Source organism: Mchenga conophoros, linkage group LG15, assembly GCF_057382185.1.
Source record: "Mchenga conophoros isolate Kocher_MC1m ecotype Shallow Benthic linkage group LG15, M_conophoros_male_GT1.1, whole genome shotgun sequence".
Taxonomy (NCBI): domain Eukaryota; kingdom Metazoa; phylum Chordata; class Actinopteri; order Cichliformes; family Cichlidae; genus Mchenga; species Mchenga conophoros.
The window spans coordinates 36,369,080-36,377,835 of NC_140540.1; positions in this window are offsets into that span (position 1 = coordinate 36,369,080).

Here is an 8,756-nt window from a genome sequence, read left to right on the forward strand (position 1 = left end):
ACTTCAGTTCAGCATTCAATACAATCCACCCCTCACAACTCATCAGGAAACTGACAGACCTGGGCATCAGTTCCCTCATCTGCAAATGGTTACTGGACTTCCTGACCAACCGCCCCCTACATGTCCGGCTGGATAACCACTGTTCATCTACAATCATGATGAACACCGGTGTACCACAAGGCTGTGTGATGAGCCCTTTCCTCTACTCCCTCTTCACCCACGACTGTAGACCTGCTGATGGTTCCAACACCATCATTAAGTTTGCAGATGACACCACAGTGATTGGCCTCATCAGTGACAACGATGAGGCCGCCTACAGGGAGGAGGTGGATCGTCTGGCTGAGTGGTGCGACAGAAACAACCTGCTGCTTAACACCGAGAAGACCAAGGAGCTCATCGTGGACTACAGGAGGAATGCTGACCCACATCCACCCATCCACATTAAGGGGACGGCTGTGGAGCGTGTGAGCAGCTTCAAGTTCCTGGGAGTCCACATCTCCGAGGATCTCACCTGGACGACCAACTGCTCCAAGCTGGTCAAGAAGGCTCACCAGCGCCTCTTCTTCTTGAGGACTCTGAGGAAGAACCACCTGTCCTCAGACATCCTGGTGAACTTCTATCGTTGCACCATCGAGAGCATCCTGACCAACTGTATAACAGTCTGGTATGGGACCTGCTCTGCCTCGGACCGGAAGGCGTTGCAGAGGGTCGTGAAAATTGCCCAGCGCATCGCCGGAGCACCACTTCCTGCCATAAAAGACATCTACAGGAAGCGGTGTCTGAAAAGGGCTGGGAAAATCATCAAAGACCCCAGTCACCCATCACATGGACTTTTCACCCTCCTGCCCTCTGGGAGGCGCTACAGGAGCCTCCGGACTAAGACCACCAGGTACCGGAACAGCTTCTTCCCCACAGCTGTCAGACTCCTGAACTCTGCCTCCTGACATCTGACCCACATTAACACATGGACTGAACATACACACACCCACAATGGACAACTGTACCCTCAAACACACAATAATAACATGGACTGAACCACCACTCACAACCACTAGCACTTTATATAGCCTCTGTAGGAATTATATCTCACTTATCTTAACTGCACTACTGTATAGCTCTGTGTAAATAATCATTCTGTACATTCGATAATTTTTAACCCTACAACTGTTTACAACTTGCATAGTTCCCATTTCTGTATAGCTGTATATCTCAGATTTCTGTGGAGTTATTTATTTCATATTCTGTATAGTTTTTCATATTTATATCCTGTTCATATCCTGTACATAGCTTGTACTCACTACAGCCTGTACATACTTATAGTTATAGAATATTCACAACATACTTCATACCGTGTACATTATAACATGCCATAATAGACCCATTTCTGTAATATACTCACATATCTATATTATTGCTAATATATATTGTAATATATCTATATCACTAAAGCACTTCTGGATGGACGCAAACTGCATTTCGTTGCCCTGTACCTGTGCATGTGCAATGACAATAAAGTTGAATTCTATTCTATTCTAATTCTATATATGATACACCTATATATGCACTGTCAAAGATACTTGTCTTTGAGTGAAGATTTAAGGTGTTAAGACATATAAATAACTGCAACTTGAATCTGTACTGAGGCTCAGTATTTGACACAGAGTTCATGTTCACTGCTGTAATAGCTAATAATGATTAATATAATAAATATAATATTGGCCATATTATATTTACATTACCAAAGTGATATGACTTTAGTCTCATCAACAACATCAGCTAATTCTTATTTACTAACTAATCTTAAATGACTGTTCAGTACAGAAATGAAGCCCAAAAATCATGTTTTACTGTCCTGTGGTCTCAGCCTAAAATACTTATCAAATCACGCAAAGCTCTTGTAGAAACAAACAAACAAATGAACAAAATATGTTCTCCTTCATTTCTGTCAAAACAAGTTGTATGACACGTTTCCAGCTCCTGACCCAGTATGAACCATCCAGATCCCTCAGGTCATCTGGATCCGGTCTTTTATCAGTTCCCAGAGTCAGAACCAGACACGGAGAAGCTGCATTCAGCTTTTATGCTCCTTATATCTGGAACAAACTCCCAGAAAGCCTCAGATCAGCTGAAACACTCAGTTTATTTAAATCCAGGTTGAAGACTCACCTGTTCTCAGCTGCATTTGAATAAAGCACCAAATCCACACTTTAAGCTTAAATTTCAAAACTTACATTTAACTACTGATTTTATCTACTGTTCTGATTTTATCTGTTTTGATTTTATATACTGTTGTTTGTTTGTTTGTTAATTAGTTAGTTAGTTTATTTGCTTGTTGTATTCGATTTTAAATCATGCTTTTTATTTGTTCTTGTTTCTAATGTCTCTGTAAAGCACTTTGAATCACCTTGTTGTTGAATTGTGCTATACAAATAAACTTGCCTTGCCTTGCCTAGTATCATGGTTGCTAGGCAACCTGGGAAGCGCGACGGAGACTAGACTGTCCCATACAGACAAACATGTTGTTTATTTTGCAAATCGAGCTCAACACTGCCCCTACCGTCCTGGAGCACTTCCGTTGTGTTTTGGAATTTGCATGTGTTTTGGAGTTTGCAAGTGTTTTGGAGTTTGCATGTGTTTTGGATTTTGCAAGTGTTTTGGAGTTTGTACGTGCTTTGTCTCTAGGGGCCACCGTAGTTGGTAAATAAGTTTTGAAGTAAAAATGTGGATTCTACTTCAATAAAAAGGATCAAGTAATATTAAAGAAATGTTTAGATTTTCATTTTACATGATGTCCTAATTAAATGTAACTTTGGAAATGATAATAATAATTTTTTTCATTGGATGACATTAATCACATAACTAATAATCTTTTAAGGAGAAATAAGGTTTGCATCTTGCAGTAAATTATTTCCAGGGTTGCCAAGAAGCCCACTCCATAGTTCACGGATGTAAAATACGTTAATATGTATGATGAGAGCTAAATATCTCAACTTGTGTGCAGGAAAGGATATGAGAACTTTCTGTATGCATTCCTTTACTGTTCACACGACTGTGCTTTTTCTGCTGTTGGTAATTATAGCTCCTTTGAGTAGTCAAATGTGTAATGTCATGGCAAAAGTTTATCATCCATATTACTTGCAAAGATTTAGCAAAGATTAAGTGAGGCAGAAAAGACTTTTAATTTGGGAGCTCATTTGGTTTATGCTTGAGTTGTAAGTTCACAGCAGAAAGTTTTAATGCACTCAATGAAAGGATTTTCACAGCCTCTAAAACATACGGAGTAGACCTCTTGTGCTTTTGCGAGTTCTTGTGTAAAATCCTAGATGCAATATGCAAAATACTAAAATGTAGAAATATCTTTTTTTTTCATTATTTATTTATTTTTTCATTATTCATTTATTTATTTTCATGTCTTTTTTTGTCTTGCAAAGTCAAATTTTACAACTTCACGAGTGTTCCTCTCTTGGGAACAGCTAATCTTCGCCAGTTGGTTGTTTGTGCTGTCAGTTCTACTGCAAGGCCTGTGAATCTGGAGGTGCTACGAAGGAGACAATGGGATGTCAGTGATGGAGCTATTCAGACGATAATCATGGGGAATGTGAGGTGTTTCGACAATAAGATGGACAAGCTTGGTGAGAAAATTGAGCCCCAGAGGCAACATCACAAGTAGAGGTTGATGTGTTTCATGGAGCATTGCAGCACTGCAGGAAGACAATGCCACACTCACACTTTCTAGACCACAATGTGCCCGTACCTGGCTTCAGGACTCCCGGGCAGACAGGCACATCAATCTGGTATAATGCCAGATATGTTACCTGTTGCACTGCATTCATATTGCCCAGCAAGGGAATTTGTCATTGCTGTTGTTGTTAGAATTTGAATCAGCACACTTTTTGGACTTTTTGGATCTAGACAATTATCTGCACCACGTACTAGATGTGCAGCTGAAGACTCTGTTACCTAAAAATCTCCTTCCTGGTCTTGAGAGTGCTCTGACAGACAACTCTGGAAGAGTTTGATTCCCTGTCCAACCTCTTTATGGTCCAGGTATTGCCTCATGCTGCCAATAGTGACAGTCAGACCCAAGCCAAATGCAAAACTAGTAAAAGAAAAAAATAGTCAAAATAGATCAGGATGGAAAAAACATCAGCGGCCTCTGCAAGCAAAGCCCTTTCTGTTTTGCAAGTCGTCTCATTGTTGCCACTCTAGTGAAGCTGTTGTTAATGTAGAAAAACCAAAGAAGTTGAAACCAATTAACACCTGCCTCTGCTACTTAACTCACCAGATCAATATGCCAAATGTGTAATTGACCTTGGTGCTATACTTTGCCATTATATATTTTTATTGAGTTGTCAGTTAATAGCTATTACTTCTTAATATCCATCCATCTGTCCATTTTCTACTTATCTGTTGTAGGGAGTGCTGGACTCTATCAGCTGTCATGGGACCGAACCGAAACAAAAGACAGTATTCTTCAAAATGATCACAAAAAGTTGTAATTTGTTGTGTCAAATACACTGTTTAACAAAGGTAACTCACATGTCTGCATGGCAGGATAAATTGCAAGTGAATCCCAGCAGGACAGAACAAATGAAGTGCCAACAACACTTTTAAAGTCTGGAAACACTGGGGCCAGATAATACCAGTTGAAAGAGATAATCACCGCCTCGCCTATCAGGTAACAGAAACACAAGCAACAGAAAGTTAGAGTCATACTTTTCCACTTGCTTGCTTTTCATGAATGCACCCAACCAGCATTTTTATCAGCTTTCTTATTAATTCAGGCAATTTTTATATATTCTCTGAAATGTTTAAAGTTAATAAAAGTGAAAATAAGAATAAACAATCTCCTTGAGACTGTTTTTCTACTGATCCATCAGTAAAACCAGGAGCCTTGTCAGCATTTTTTTACAGGGCAGATAAAAGATAATGGAGAAAGAATAAAAAAGACCTTGTAAAGCTGCTCTCAGTTCACTGAGAATAATTTGTAGTTATGACACATTCTCTTCTATCATCGTCGCTTAAGTTTGGCTTGAAAATGTCAAGAGTGGCCTAGTCCAATTAAGAAGCAGTCTTCTACATTCTCTGTTAATTCTCATTTCAGGCACTGGTTTTCTGAATAGGCTGACAAATTACATTTTGTCCTCGGTGATTCATTCTCTTCCTCTTCTTTTGTTGTTCTCTCAAACTGTCTCTAGCCCTCCCTCCACGTCTCTGCCCCTCTCTCCTTGTCTCTCATTATTTCAAATGAAATGAGGAATGTGCACTGCATATTTGAATAAATTAAAGGGCTTATTTAAAAACATTTCTTAACCTGATTAGCTAGATCATTAGGCTATCCAGAGGGATTTGTGCTGTACGGTTTGATCCGAGCAAGTCGACAACCACTCTTTGAAGGTCAGTATGCAGGAAAGGAAGCTCTGTGTCATCGGCTCACATGCTCCATAATTTATTTTCTGTCCAGTTTCCTACTGAGATGACACCCTTCCTATCTGTATACTGTCTCTATCTGCCGACTCATTACTTTTTACAATAACCAGTCTACGTGCCTTCTGTACAGGACTTACAGAAAAAGTATTTGGCCCTGTCCTGATTCCTTAGGGTTTTTATTCTTTGCATATTTGTTACAATCAAATATTTCACACAATCAAACAACATTTAATATTAGATAAAGATAACCCAAGCAAATGCAAAATATTTTTAAATGATTTCTACCAGAACCTCCCTGGCCCTATGTGAAGAAATTGCCCCCTAAACCTAATAACTGCTTGTGCCACCCGTGGCAGAAAGGCAATAACTGGCACACAAATGAAATCATCTCTTAAAAACTGCATTTCGTATTGACTCGGGTTGTCTTTGTCAAACAATTAACATTTGTTTGTCACATATAAGAGTGACAAATATGCAAAAAAAGAAATTAGGAAGGGGACAAATACCTTTTCACTGCAATGCACATAAATTACGCGGCATGTCTTTATCAACAATTCCTTTCAGCCTTAAAAAATGTTTCTTCCGTTTGTCTTATTTTATGGCTTTTTAAAAAATAATTATACAAAAGTAAAATTTAGATGTCTGTTGCAACTTTGAATAAAGGTATGCTTTAACATCTTGTAGACACTTTTCTATGAATATTTATGTCTTGTAGCTTGCCTGTGCATGTGCTGTGCAACACAGAAGGTTGTTTTGCATCAGAGAATATGAATAATGCCAGAAGTGAAAGCTGACCTCTTGTACAAAGATCATATATCAAGTTCACCTGCTACTATTCAAGGTGACATAACATATGCTTTGTTATGAATGTTTTTTCCTTCCATGAAGAACTGCACAATGGAATTTTTGCATGCGTAACCAAAGATTGCAGAGGGAATGAAAACAGCTTTTTGTCAGTGTGACTGCCATGAGCTTTGCATACCCTGCTGTTTTATTCCCTCAAAACTCATAGGACTATGAAAGACAAACAAACAAGCAAACCACAGTCACTCTGCTCCCAAATGTTTGATAAACTTGCAGTAGTAAGCATTTATTTGTCCTTCCAATGTGTCATCTGTGAAATTACACAAATCTCTAAAATGAATGTTTGCCAACAGAAAGCATTTGTTATAAAGACCAGTTCTTGATATGACATTAAGTTTTGTTGTGTTTGCAGACTGTAGAAAAAGTAACTGATGGAGTTCGAGGTTGTGGGTGTGCCACAGTGTCATTGTTTTTGTGTGTGGGTGGGCTGAGTGGATAATCTTGTCTCAACAAGGTGAGCTTTTTTGATCATGTCTATAAAATGAAACTGAGAGCCTAATCTGTGGCTCTTTGAAGGAAGTAACTGGAGAGTTTTACAAGTGGACTTGCACTCCAGTTCCAGTCCTCAGCCGTCAGTACCAGTGTCATCGGACATTATTTTACTAATAACTCCGGAGTGCTCATCATGCAGCGGCTGCACAAATGGTCAGTTTCAACTTCTCAAGACCAAAGATTTGCATCAATATCAGTTGACCCTGTCTATTTGAGAACCGGCCCAATGAGCTGAATGACTTCCGACCGGTGGCACTGACGTCACATCTTATGAAGACTCTAGAGCGGCTCTTCCTCAACCTCCTCCGACCACAGGTACAACATGCCCAGGACCCACTACAGTTTGCATACAAGGCGGGTGTCGGAGTGGAGGATGCCATCCTGTACCTCCTACACAGAGCCCACTCACACCTGGATGGGGGAAAAGGCACGGTCAGGATCCTGTTTCTTGACTTTTCCAGTGCCTTTAATACCATCCGGCCCTGTATGCTTCAAGAAAAACTGAACAGGATGGAGGTGGACCCCTGCCTGGTGGCTTGGATCTCCGACTACCTCACCGACAGACCACAGTACGTCAGGCTGAAGGACATCACGTCTGACACAGTGGTCAGCAGCACAGGAGCACCACAGGGAACTGTGCTGTCCCCTCTTCTCTTCACCCTGTACACCTCTGACTTCTGCTACAACTCTGAATTATGCCACATTCAGAAGTTTGCAGACGACACAGCCATCATGGGGTGTATCTGGGATGATCAGGAAGAGGAGTACAGAAGTCTGGTGAGGAACTTTGTCGCATGGAGTCACACAAACCACCTGCAACTCAACACCTCAAAGACTAAGGAACTGGTTGTGGACTTCGGGAGGTCTAGAGCAGGTCCACTGCCGGTTCAGATAGAGGGGGAGGAGGTGGAGGTGGTCAACAAGTACAAGTACCTCGGGCTGTGGGTGGACAATAAACTGGACTGGTCATGCAACACAGAGTACCTGTATAAAAAAGCCCAAAGCCGACTGTACTTCCTCAGGAGGCTGAGGTCTTTTAACATCTGCAGGAAGCTCCTGAGGATGTTTTACCAGTCGGTGGTTGCTGGAGTACTTTTCTATGCTGTGGTGTGCTGGGGGAGCAGCACAGCAAAGAAGGACTCATCCAGGCTGGAGAAACTGATCAGGAGGGCTAGCTCTGTGGTCGGCATGAAGCTGGACACTCTGGTGACAGTGGCAGAGAAAAGGACATTAAAGAAACTGATGGACATTATGGACAATGCCAGGCATCCTCTGCACACGGCCATTAACAACCAGAAGAGTCTGTTCAGTGACAGGTTGCTTCTCCCAAAGACAAGAACTAACAGACTTAAAAACTCCTTTGTCCCACACGCCATCAGACTGTTTAACTCCTCTCTGGAGGGGAGAGGGAGGGGAAACAGGAGGACAAAGGAGGGAACAACTAAGCTGTAGTGCCTCTTCACCTCACTGTGCAATACCTTTTGTGCAATACTTTTGTAAATAGTCAACAGTGCAATAGACTCAATACTTGAAATGTGCAATTCACTTGTATTTTTATTTTTATTCCTATTTATTCTATTTATCCCCTTTGTATATTTTATTTATATTGTCTCTGTATTTATATATATGTGTGTGTGTATAACTCTGTAACTTCTGTCGGTGCTGTGCTTTTTTGGAAATCGAATTTCCCAGAGGAACCCACCCGAGGGATTAATAAAGTTCTATCTTATCTTATCTTATCTTATCTTATTTTGAGTTGATACAAAGTACATTACACATTTCATTTATTTTGTTGATTTTATGTTCCATCGTAATTATAGTAGAACAGGCTCAGTTTCACAACACAAGCATAATTATGTTGTCGCAATAAATGTAGTCGTACAAATACACTGTTGTTCACAACAAGTGCAAATTATTGTTTGATATACTTTCTCACAGAGAAGTGAGTGGACAAAGAAGGAAGCAGAAAA